Below are 13,721 nucleotides of genomic sequence, written 5' to 3'. Positions count from 1 at the left end.
TGGAAAGTTCAAGAATGAGACGCTAGATAAGAAGAAAGTGAGGTGTAAGTATCCATGTCAGTCCATATTATCTGCGTTTAAATTAGATTACATGTGTTTGCCAGCCAGGTATGATTTTTTCTGATAATGGAATTGGGTGTCATCCCCACTTGGCACCAGCTACTTTAATGATACCAGCTTGCCTATGATGTTCTTCAACCTATCTCCTATATTTACTCAACGTTCCACAACCCCACCCCCTCACTCAATACCTCCAAACATATGCTGTAGATGCTCTATAGAATGTGTGAAATAAGAACATCAAGATGACCATACATTTTTATACCATTTAGATTAGAACATGATAGTGGAAAGTCCACAGATAGTGATACTGAGTTGACACCAGCTATTAGCAGTGTGATACACATCCCGCACAATATAAAAACAGAAAAAGAAGAGCCTTTTAATCATACCATAATCATACTATGGTATGATTACTAGTTGGTACCACTATCAATAACAAGTTATAATACTTTGGTAGATAGGAAGAGGGTCCATAGCTACATGAAGGTTCATGTTGAGTGATACAGAAGATAATCACGCTAATAATGACTTTCATATAAAGAATCATCATATCAAAAAATCCTGAACTTATCTCATGACCACACATTCAATTGAATCACAAACTGGAACAGCAATCCGAATCTGTGAAATACTCTACTGATTCAAATCAATGTGAGTCTGTCAGCCTCCATAGCTCATCAATCAATAGATTTACATTATTAAATAAATGCTGCAGTCATATTCACTTTTTTTGACATTATCTTAGCGCAATGTAAATGACCGACGATTATGAATGCCACAAGTAACCAATGATCATATAAGCAACTAACCTGCAAATGGGCTTGTTCATAAATAGTCAAACAGACTGAATTTTCAAAATGTTCTCTGCACATACAGACTGTTTGTTTTGTTTACAACAATCTTAGGGCTCAGAAAACACATAACTCATCATTATGCGTCATATGTTTTAGTTGTACCATACAATTGAAATTAAGGGTTCTCAAGTCGCCCTCAAACATCGTTTTAGTGGTAATATTATATTTGCTAATATTGGGGGAACTAAAAATGCCAATTTACTGAATATCATTTCATTCTGCTTGTTACACTGTAGAACACAATGGGAAACAATGAAACAAAAAATGTGAAACCTCCGCCTTTACTACATGTTTACAACTACTAGCTTTAAAACTGTCACACGGCTAACCAAAAACATTGACAAGTTACTCTAACACCTACACTGTTCAGGTCTCAGTATTTTTATTCTAAGTCATTTTAGCATTCACCAAGAACACACCTTGAAATGAATTTTGGGCTTCTAGGTTCAAATGGATGGCTGTGGGATGGTTAGCCATGTGACGGGTTAGTCGCGAGCATAGAGTTATCTCCCCCTAGAGTGATAACTACACGAGTGTTTCCGGTGCCAACAAGGAGCGTTTAGGCCACGCCTCTTTTTTGTGCTAGTCAGTCGTAGTGATTGACTAGATAATAACATCAGCCATGAGAAGGGTTAAACAAGGATCATGAATTTCCAGTTGAGATAGTAATTAATGCTCATATTAAAGAAAAGATGATTATAGTTTATTACTCTAATATATGCTTATTATTTAAAGCAATTCAATACCTACCAGGGATTGCTAAACATATTATGGAAATGTTTACTTTTTCATTTCCATAAACATAAATATTTCCATAATTTTAGGGAAATGGATATGGACATTTTATTTTACAAGTATGGAAATGGTATGAAAATGGAAATAATATGGAAATGAATTATGGAAATGCTATGGAAATGGAAATAATATGGAAATGAATTATGGAACTTTTATGGAAATGGAAATAATATGGAAATGGAAATACTATGGAAATGAAGTAGGGAAATGGAATTAATATGGAAATGAATTATGGAAATGGAAATAATATGGAAATGGAAATAATATGGAAATGGAATTAATATGGAAATGAATTATGGAACTTTTATGGAAATGGAAATAATATGGAAATGAATTATGAAAATGGAAATTGTGACATACACGCAATCCCTGATACCTACATGACTTGCCAAGGCACTGAATAGATAGTGAGTGAAAGTGAAGGTAATGCAAGCAGTTACTCATAGATAACATATATAGTCATACTGGGGTTGTATTACATTGGTGTGATGGAAAGCTAATCAACTGCCATCAACTATGAGCTGTACTAACCGGTGTTGCCCGAGTAATAAAAAAGTATTTGGACAGAAAATTTATTTTTATATAACATTTACTATTCTAAATTTTAAACTTCATATCATGAGAAAATATTTTTAAGCAGTTTAAATGAATTAAGAGGAAAAAGAAAACAACTCTAAAGGTTTGCAAGCTTTTTCAAACTACAACTTTTAAATTTCATATCATGAAAGGAGTGTTTTGTTGAAATAAATTAGGAAAAAAAATAAAACTGTAAATGTGTTTAAATGTAAAATAATTAGCAAGTAATGGCTAAATATAACCTGTTTAGCTATGATTACAATGAAAAATTATTTAATAAATAAGGTAATAAAAAAGTCTATTTTATTTTTATATAATTATAGTTAGTAGAATTAAGTATAATTTATTTTTATTTAACATATAACAACATTTACCACTTTAACTTTCAAACTACATATTATGAAAAGTGTTTTGTGTAATTGAAATAAATGAAGAGAAGAGAGAAAATAAAAACAACGGTAAATGTTTTCAAGCTTTTTCAAACAACTACCACATTTAAACTTCATATCATGAGAGAAGTTTTTTGTTAAAATGAATTAAGAAGAAAAATGAAACTGCAAATGTGTTTAAATGTAAAATAATTAGCAAGTAATGCTAAATATAATCTGTTTAGCTATGATTACATGTAAAATAAAAAATTATTGTAATCATAGCTAATTTTTATTACTTTATTTAATAAATAAAGTAATTCACAACTACTTTTTTATTACTTTATTTAATAAATAAAGTAATAAAAAGTCTATTTTGTTTTTAAATAATTTTAATTTAGTATAATTAAGTATAATTTATTTTTATCTAACATATAACAACATTTGCCACTCTAACTTTCAAACTTTTTGCTTGCTTACATCAAGCAAAGATGTCCACTAACTAGTGGACATCTTTGCTTCAAGCTAGTCTATGTATTTGATTGATATGTATTGAAATCTAATATTACATGCAAGGGCTGTTTGTGAACTGAGGTGACAATGAATCACTCTATCACCATACAATGTCAATACTATCTGTTGATGGCAGTCGATTAGCTTCCCATCACACCAATGTAATACAACCCCAGTATGACTATCTATCTTATCTATGAGACTTTGAATAACCAATGATATACAGCCCCTCATGCGTGGGGCTGTATATCATTGGAGTAACTGATTGCATTAACTCACTTACTTAACACCATCTATTCAGTGCCTTTGCAATGCATGTAGGTATTGAATTGCTTTAAATAATGAGCATATATTAGAGTAATAAACTATAATCATCATTTCTTTAATATGAGCAATAATTACTGTCTTAACTGGAAATTCATGATCATTCTCATGGCTGACGTTATTGTTCTGTCGATCACTACAATTGACTAGCACAAAAAAGGGGCGTGGCCTAAACGCTCCTTGTTGGCACCGGAAACGCTAGTGTTGTTGAATGCACAGTTATCACTCTAGGGGGAGATAACTCTATGGTCGCGAGACACCCCTAAATGTAGTTGTTTTGCTGCAATCATAATCCGATTTAATCACATAAAAAAACTTGTCTGGCTAGCAAGCAGTACTAGTCCTTTTGAGATTTTTATTCAACTTATAGTACATAAAAGAAATCTGTTGATAGATTTTCAAGATCTGAACATAATCTAATACCCTATTGGCAAACTGGCTAACCAGCGCATAATTGGTTCACTGGCCATTTGATGATGAAATGAGATGATATGCAATGAGAACAACGTTACATCACTGCATGAGGACACAGTGTATATGCTGAAAATCAGTATAACCTTGTTCATCATGAGATGCAATAGACTCAGGACCGATGCCGGAAAAAGTGAGAGCTTACAAGGAGCGAACAAAAGAAGATCATGTCAAGTATGAAGAGTTTCAGAGAAAGCAGAACAATCAAGGATTTCAAGGCAGAAGAGAAAAACCAATATGACAGAGGAAGAGCTAGCAACAGAGAACGAAATCGAAAGCAGAGGGAACTAAAATGTAAACTATGACACTCAAACTAACATCAGGTATGTAGTGATAGTTACAGCATAAATAGAGAGCAAGGCGAGTGAAATATTAAGTTAGCTCTACTAAGCGACACTTCAAAAAATGTTCATGTGATATTACTGACAGCTTTTTGGTGTGTCGGTGTACTCTTTTGTTATCATATATTTTTTTATTGCAGTCCCTTCTTCCTTTGGTTCTGCAGTCTGCTGGAAAGGCATGAAGGAAAGCTGAAACAGCTCTGCCAAGAAGTCACAGAAAATCAGCCCATGTACTTGAATGTCTCATTGATTACTACATTCAGGATGAGCCGAGCACAAGTGACTCGGCTTCAAGAGGAAGGAAAGGGCTGAATGATGATATCATCTGAGTCAATGACTTCTATGAGAATAATGACATCAGCAAGATGGCACCAGGAAATATGGGTTCAATTAAGGTCAAAGGTGAGCTGGTCCAGAGACACCATACGCACAACAATACTGCCCTAATTTGGCAAAACCTATTATCTCACTAAAATATTTTTGTTTTTATTGCCTACTGAGAATCATTATAATTTTACCACCAACCTGGGAGAGGAGCAGTGCGAGCAGTGTGCTGAACTAGACAATATGCCACACAAAAAAAAATCTCTGTGTTAACTCTTGTACCACGTGCCGCAAGGAGGATCCTCTTGCTCGTGCGCGGGAAGCGAAACAAGAATAGGAAAATGATGGCAGCACAGTAGAATCTACTAAAGTGGTTCGATCGATTGACTTGCAGAAAGTTATAATGCTTCCTCGGCTGCCGGGATTCAAGTCAGCATGCTTCAATAGACATCTGGTCACCTTCCATCATACTTTCGCACCGATTAGCAAGTACACCACGACTATGAAGTCTATTTCTGTGGTGTGACATGAAGCTATATCCGGACAGAATTGCGAGGATATCGCATCCGCTGTAATATCTGCTGTGCACCAAGACCGTGATCAGCAAGAATTGATCTACTTTATGGACAACTGCTGCGGCCAAAATAAAAACTACACGCTGTTCACGCCATGGATCAAGCTGGTGAACAGTCAGGATATTTCTGCACAGACGATAACTCTAAAATATCTAGAAGCTGGCCATACATTTATGTCTGGTGACAGTTGCTACGCTCGACTAGAACGCCAAATGAAAACAATGGTTAATGTTTGCGACATGGATGATTGTGTGAAATGCGTGGAAACGCTGGGTGCAAAGTAATTAGAATGGCAGCTACTGATTTCAAAAAGCACAAGGAACATCAAAGCACCGTCAAACTCCGGCAGCAAAACCGCCCCATGGTAGCTGAGATTTGGCAACTACAGATTCGCTGGGGTAGCAAAATTTTGTACTACAAGAAGTTGCATACAAACAACGAATAGTCTGACTTTAAATACCTGAAGTCAAAGTACGATATATCAGCAACTGTGGACAGCAACCTGATCCCTAGAGGTATCTCAGTCTAAAAAGTGACATCCTAACTAATCTCTGTAAATATATTCCGAGTTCTCGCCAAACTATCTGGGCGACCAACCCGATGCCGATGATGAGCGATGCCGCGGATTCAATTGATAATCTCGATTAATTTCACCTGAACATGATGTAATGTACATGAACTGTAATATTCCTTTAACCATATATTTAGTCCCTGTGTGTCAAACTTTATTTTTCTTCTTTTATTGTAATTTTAATCGGTGGAAGGATATTAAAACTTGTTAAAATTAAATACTTGACTCTCTCAACAGTTTTCCAGAAACAGATATTTCTTATCATCTAGCATTGATAAACAGAGCAGTTTGATGTTTTATTAGCCATAGCAGTGACAGTAGCTTCTACATTACTTTGCACAAAGCACTGCTAATTGTCTTCAAAATGTGCAGGCAAAACCTATTACCAGCTGATAATGCGTTTTGCCAGAGTATTATCTAACGATGGTGTGGGAATATCAGCAGACAACAACTCACAATGGGTTAGCAGGCAGGGCAATGAGATTAAGCCAGTCAAACTTTGTCCGGGTAATTGTCAGTTGGCTAGAGGTAGAATCTTTGTCAATAGGCGACAAAATTGTAATCTTGCTAGCAGGCTGTAAAAAGAGAAAAATTGATGAGATAATAGGTTTTGCCAAATTAGGGCAGAATATCAGTGAGACATAAAAACTATACAAAGCTGACAGCCCTGATGATGTCATAAGTCGGAGTAAGTTTGCAGCTTTTAGACCCACACACGGGCTGCCATTCAATGAGGTGCCACACACTATCTGTGCCATCCATGAAAACTTCCAATTTCTGGTCGAGGAACTTAAAAGAACAGGAAATGACATATTAATCGCTGGAAGAGAGCTGGTTGACTTGTGTGTCTGCAGCAGAGAGAACCCCATTTGTATGATGATTGAAGGCACTTCATGTGTTGGATGCATGGGACCAAAAACGTCTACCAACCTTTCAACTTTTCAGAGGTGACACAACTTCAATGGTATAGATGGTCAACAGTGGAGGGAATAAGTTTGAAAACAAAGCAGAATGACACAGCAGGAGAAGCAATTGTTGCACTTCAACAGCAATGGAAGGCCTATCTTAACCACTGCTTTTAGATAAAAGACCAGTCAAGGTACTTTGACCAGAAAAGAGCCAGTGTTTTCTGATAATGAATGCATCATTCAAGTTGATTTCTCAGAGAATTATCAGACCAGCTGCCAGGATGAAATTCAGTCTGCTCACTTCACCTACAAACAAGTTACCATCTTCGCTTGCTGTGCATGGTTTAAGGGAGGTGTCGAATCCTAAGCTGTTGTTTTCGACTACCTTCAGCATGACAAGTACGCCATGTTAACCTTCCTACAGGCACTGATCGCCCAATTAAAGCAGCCAAGTCTTAGAGTGTCACCACTTTATTTTATCACTTCCCAATTCAAGCAAAGATTCATCTTATCAAATCTCGAGCATGCAGTCGAATGACCTAAACCATCTTGAGTGGAACTTATTTGCTACTTCAAAAGACAAATGGGCAGTTGATGGAGTCAGTGGGAGTCTGAAGAGGCTTGTGTGGAGATTGGTGAATGCTCGAGTGGAGACTGTTGATGATGCGGCATAATTTTGCAAGATTGCTAAAGCTCACTCATAGTAAGAACAAGGGATATGGTGTTAGCCAATGCAGTAAGAGAGACAAGTGATGGTTCAGTCTCGGCAAAGACAATGTAATGCTTGAAGTTCAAATGCAGACCTCTTCCATGTTCCGACCAAGACAAAGATCATTTTGTGCGCACATAATTTTGACGCACGGTCTCATAATATTGCTTGCGTGAACCGATGGTCTGAGAAAGGTGAAAAATATCTGGCAGAAGACTCAGGCTCAAAGGAAATACTACGCGGAAACCCTGCTCATGAGGTATGGCTGTTTGAATAACACAAAAGTTAATAGTTGGCCCGTGGTTTTACCGGCGAAATTCTTGAATCATTTATTCTAAGCAGCATTTTGTTATTTAATAATGCTTACATTTTATATTGAAACTGTTCTTAGTCTGTTCAAGTATACAAAATAATCTTATTACCTCAATCTCTTAATAGCGTGTAATATATTTCTGCTTAATTGTTAGTCTGTATTGCTTGAAGTAAGCTATTTTGCTTGACTATGCTGCCCTCTGATGTTAAAACGACCTAACTGACATTGAACCAGTTTTCTCATGGTTGCTGAAATTATCAACTCAAATGATGAATGTTAGAGGCACATATTATTCATAATGGTCTATGCTAACCTGGTTTTGATTTTCTTTGTTACAGGTTTATTAATCCCTTAATTAATCTAATCCAAGTCTTTGTTGCTGCACATAATGTAACACAATGGGTAAGGAATCTGCAGTAGGAAGGTGCTAATGATTGTTAGGAGCCTTTGTTTGCAGAAGAACGCTGTTTATTATGACATGATCTGCTGTTAAAACCGCATAACTAGTTTAGCTGTTTGCAAGGAGCGTATAAATCGATGGAATTAGTAATATGCCTGCATTTCAAGTTCAGGAATTGACTATGGCGAACGCAGATGAACCTCCAAGCAAACAGCGACGAACACTAGAGGAAAAACTCAATCATGAGAGAACGAAACATCCTCTACGAGTGCCGTGTAATTGTTCGAAATCTTGTATAACGCTGATACCACAGCGCCAATCTATCGTACAACGAGAGAAAGAATTTCATTCACAATGCTGTTGAGTGGCACACACCCAAAAGACTATCATCAGCTGCAACTAATAACAGACAGGTTTGTTTACATTCTAGATAAATTTTTTTAAACAAATCTTTAAATTATTTTTCGCAAAAATATTGTAAAAGTATTAGTGAAGGAACATTGGCAAATCAGAGAGCTTTACACGCCAGAAACATTTTTTGTGTATTTACAAGTTTGTGTACTATTTTAGGCTTCATACATTTATCGACTGAAGGATGGAGATAGATCGGCACATACAGTTTGCAAGCATTTCTTTCTGGGTACGCTGAGTCTTCAAAAGTTGTAGCAACTGCTAAAAAGACTCCCCAGAGCATTGCGGCAGTTCCAGATGCCCGAGGTAAAAAAAACTTGACATGAATCCATTACACGAGGCAGTGGACGCTCATATCAGGACTTACAACCCATGCATATCTCATTATAGAAGATAGCACGCGCCCAACAGATTGTATTTGCCTCATGAGTTATCCATCACAGAAATGCACCATCACTACAACACAGAAGCTCATCCAGAACGTCCAGTGGATTACACGACTTACATGAGAAGGATCCACTCACTAAACATTAGTTTCGCGCAATTGGGTGGGGAAGAGTGCGAGGTGTGTGCAGCTCTGGTGTTAAAACCTCATGATCAGACCAATGGACAGTGTAAAGTTGATTGATTAACTTGTTCCGAGAAGCAAAAACATGCTACTTATGCTGAACAGGCACGCGCTGAATATAAACAAGATGGGGAGAGTGTCAGTGAGGAAAAAATGGTGCGAAGCGTGGACTTACAGAAAGTCATCATGTTACCACGGCTTCCCGGTTACAAATCTGCTTGTTTCGTAAGAAGACTGGTAGCCTTCCACCACACATTTGCGCCAATAGGAGAATTTTGCAAAATCGCTAAACCAATCTCAGTAATATGGCATGAAGGGGTTTCGGATAGAAAATGTGAGGACATTTGCTCCGCTTTTCAGTTAGCCCTACTTGTAAACAGGGATATGACTGAGCTTATATACTTCGTGGACAATTGTGCAGGGCAGAATAAGAACTATGCATTTTTTACATCTCTCCTCGGTGCCATAAACAGTGAAAAGATTTCAGCCCAAACAATTACCCTCAAATATCTAGAGGCTGGCCATACGTTTATGAGTGCTGACAGCTTGCACGCTGCCGTAGAGCGACAGATGAAAAAAAAGGGAAATGTATGTGACTTTGGTGACTTTAAAGATTGTATCTCAGCTACGGGAGCAAATGTAGCAACACCGAGCTATTCTGACTTTAAAAGGTATGAAGGCAAACAAAGTCAATCAAAGTTAAAAAAGCCCAACAGACCTATGCTCAGCGAGCTTCGTGTAGTTTAATTCCGTAGAGGATCTACTGAATTATTCTTCAAAAAACGTCATGGTGTTGCAGAGTTAAAAACATTTGATTATCTTAAGAATCGGCATTGCTTAGTGGACCCGCCTTGCAATTCTCAACCTAGAGGCATTTCGCACTCCAAAAAAGATGATATTCTGAAAAACCTATTAACTTTTACGCTCGACTCGAGAAAAGGATTTTGGAGGGATCTCCCTGCTGCTGAGGTTAATGATTTAATTGACAATTTTGAGTAACTATCGCTTCATTTGAGAGCTTAAAATTGATCATAGAGCAAAGAAAGATTTTTATGATGTTTTTAAATGTCTTTATTTACTAGTCAACTTATTTTCATCTTTTTTGTATTTTTTTTGTATTGTGTGAATAATCTTTTAATGTTGGTAGTGACATGTTATTATTACACCCATGCACTTAGCTAGGCGTAAAAAATTGCACATTTTATTTCTGACAGGCACTACTCATTGCAGCAATATCAATGCATGTATTAAAAATCTCTCCTTCAATTACTAATATGCATTCATCTTGATTTGGCTTATCATATGCCCATGCTGTTGCATTGCACAATAACAATGTATGAACTTATGGTAGTATATAGTTCAATATATACATTATAGATTCATCTTCTGAAAGGAGTGCCAGTTTTTCTTCTCATCAACTTGACAGAGTCGTTAGTAATTGGCTCCTGTGAAGATATTGTTGCAATGCAGGATACTTGTGTTTAAGGTCAAGTTTGAATGTCACGATGATCCCAATGTTATCAAACCTCACAAGTTTATCTATCAAGTTATTAAACAATTTCGGGATGGCTGCACTTTATACCAGTAGTGAGTTATGTGAAGCAGTGTCATTTGAGTAAACAACAGTTGTGTTGCTAAATATAGACTGCGATGAAGATCTGTAATGGTACGCCATGACCCAGTTGTCTAGCTTTTTTAGTTTCTAATCAAATTGTGTTGTTCCTAGCTTCAACCCCTCACATCAGATGGCTAGCGGCTGCAGATCGCAGTTGCCTCTGTCATTAGCGTATGCATTGGCAGTCCGCAAAGCCCAAGGAATTACGCTTGATAATGTTGAAGTATGCTGCAACATTATGTTCAAGCCTGGACAATTGGCTATAGCTATTATAGGGCGTGCTAGAACTGCAAACGGGTTATGCATCAGGAACTTCCATCCTGAGCACATTGTACCAGCCTCTGAAGAAAATTTGAGCCAGCTATTTAGCATGATTTCTAAAAGCATAGTGGATGACTGTAAATGTTGCAACATAACCATTTCTTCTTCCGCTTCATCAATCGCTTATGACTAATTGGATGTGCTGGAATAGTCTGACAGCTTGTTATCAAGCAGTTCGAAAGAAGAAATGGGTGCAGTACCCAATGCCTGTACCTCCAACCACAATTGTGCGCAGTTAATCTCGCATGAGAATTTATTTTGGGCCCCAGTCACTGCGGAACAGAAGATCTATAATGACAAAGTTGAGGCGCTATGTTCCAATTTTCGTTTATGAAACACAAGCTTATAAAGCAAAAGCTGTCAGACTTGTGGCAACAATTAGTTACTACAAAAACTAGTTCTCAGTTCAGACTTTCTAGCTGCTAGCCATGCTTACTCAATCGGGGAGTTACAAATAGAGTTGAAACATTACAATGATATTTATCTTGACATTCTGGTCTGCCTGTTTAGAAAAACTCAAGAAAAATTTATATGTGAACAACAACAGGTCGGTAGTCCGCTTTCCGCCTCTACAAAAACTGGCGAAGACCAACCTTGGTTAGCTGCTGGACAGGGTACTCTAAGGAGGCTAGCTGAGCACACCATCATACATGTTAAAAAACACTTTCAACGAAAAATGAGAACTGAAGATTTTCAGAGGACATGACGTCTCACGGCTCGATTCTATTTTGAACCACATGCGCTATTTGAAGACCTCATCTACAGCAGCTCTTGCAGGCTGCTATTCAAATACTGCTGAAGAAACTATTATATTATTAAACTAGAAACAAAATTATACTCGAGGCTTAGTCAGTGTAAAGGATGAACTTTTTGAGCCTATTCTTGAACTCGAAGAGCAGCTCAAATTACACACTACCCCTAATGCCTCAAAATATGGGTCAGATTTTATCGCTGTACCATATAAAACACTACAAGAAAATGAAATTCTGTTAGGCGTTTTTGACATATTCATTGTCACCTAGAAAACAACAATCCTGAAGTCATGCAGCAAATTTACAATAAGATTTTAGAAAAATACATGCCTACGGCTAATAATAAGTTTCGGAAACGGCTGATGATAGACTTGGGAGCAAAACGTAAGCAGGCTCTTCGTCCAACCATCAATGCTCAGGCAAAAAAGGTGACTATTTACTATAAATAATAAATGTAACTGGTATGAAAATTCCAGTTCTATCACCTTTCTCCATGTTGTGTCTAGTATTAAATTGATAATAATTCTGTTTATTATCCCCATTTTTAGAAAAGAAACGGCTCATGCTGTGAAAGCGCAATTGCGGAAGGAAGCAAGATATCTGTTCACCAAGATGACCATGTACATATGTACCAAGTAATATAGACATGAAATATACTTGCTGATTGGTAATATCAAAAATACACTTTAATAAAGTAGATATCAACTATGTTATTAAATCTTATTGATTAAACAATTTGTTATAAGGACGTCAAAAAACATTTGTTTCACTACTTTTAATGCAATCTAATAAGCAATGAAATAATAAATATACCTGCCAACTTGCGAACAAGTAAAGAGTGCATAAATAACATAACAATAACACTTTCAGCAATTAAACTGTTTGTTGTCGTTTTAAAAACAGTTGACATTGTTTATAATTATGCAACACATTCAAGGGCACAGAGAGATGCAAAATGGCTGCATGCACGAAAGATGATGATGCAGAGCAGCTGATTCAATGTGATAAATGCCAAGGGTCATATCACAAGGCTTGTTTGAACATTACCAATGCTGAATGGAAAGCAGCTACAACTGACCAGTTTGTAAATAGCAATAAGGCCACCCGTATTACTGCTCAAGATCATAGTTAGCAGCATTTTATATTCGGCCAAATAGTAATGAAAATAACTAACAATTACATGAGCCAAAATAATTATTCCACAAACACAATAACCAATGAAAAGTATCAACAGGGCCCAGTGTAGCATATATGCTCCACACCTCAATTGATGCCTGAAAGGTCATCGTGCTTGCATATTACCCACTTCCCAACACATCAAAATAAATCAGAAATGTATGATTTTCATAAAAAAGAAAATGTATAAGCAAACTTACATTCTTTTATGTAGAAATAAGAGCAGGGAAATAACCAAGATACTCGGTGAACATTTTTGGGGCAGCCATTACAGGAAATTAAAGTTACATGGCCTAACTAGTCACATGATTGCGAATCTGCATTTCATGAAGCATATATGCAACGTTGGGCATGACTTTCAAAACTGTTTTTTTTTCTAACTTGTAGGAATTATGACCAGTCAAAGTACATGTAGCATATATGCTACAAAGGGTTATACACGGTAGATTTTTGCTCCTGTTACAAAAACATATACAAACATATACAAAAACATAGCTCCAGAGAGCTATGTTTTTGGAAATGTTTCAGGGAACAGAGATGTTCTTGTAAGCTCTGCATATGACCATTATAGAGGTCATTGTTCAAGATTATGATATTCAGGACTCAATGAATAAAGCTACGCTCTCATATGTAATGATACGATTAACTCAGAATTGCTCTCCAGCAGTATGTCTCCATCGGTTGAACTTGGACCTTGCTGAAAACTCATTCTTATCCTAACGAGGTGTTCTTAATGGTTGCAACGCAAACCCTACTATCCTGGCGTACGGAAG

This window comes from Watersipora subatra, chromosome 6, assembly GCF_963576615.1.
Source record: "Watersipora subatra chromosome 6, tzWatSuba1.1, whole genome shotgun sequence".
Taxonomy (NCBI): Eukaryota; Metazoa; Bryozoa; class Gymnolaemata; order Cheilostomatida; family Watersiporidae; genus Watersipora; species Watersipora subatra.
The sequence above is the reverse complement of the archived record's forward strand: the minus strand, read 5'-3'. Positions refer to the sequence as shown.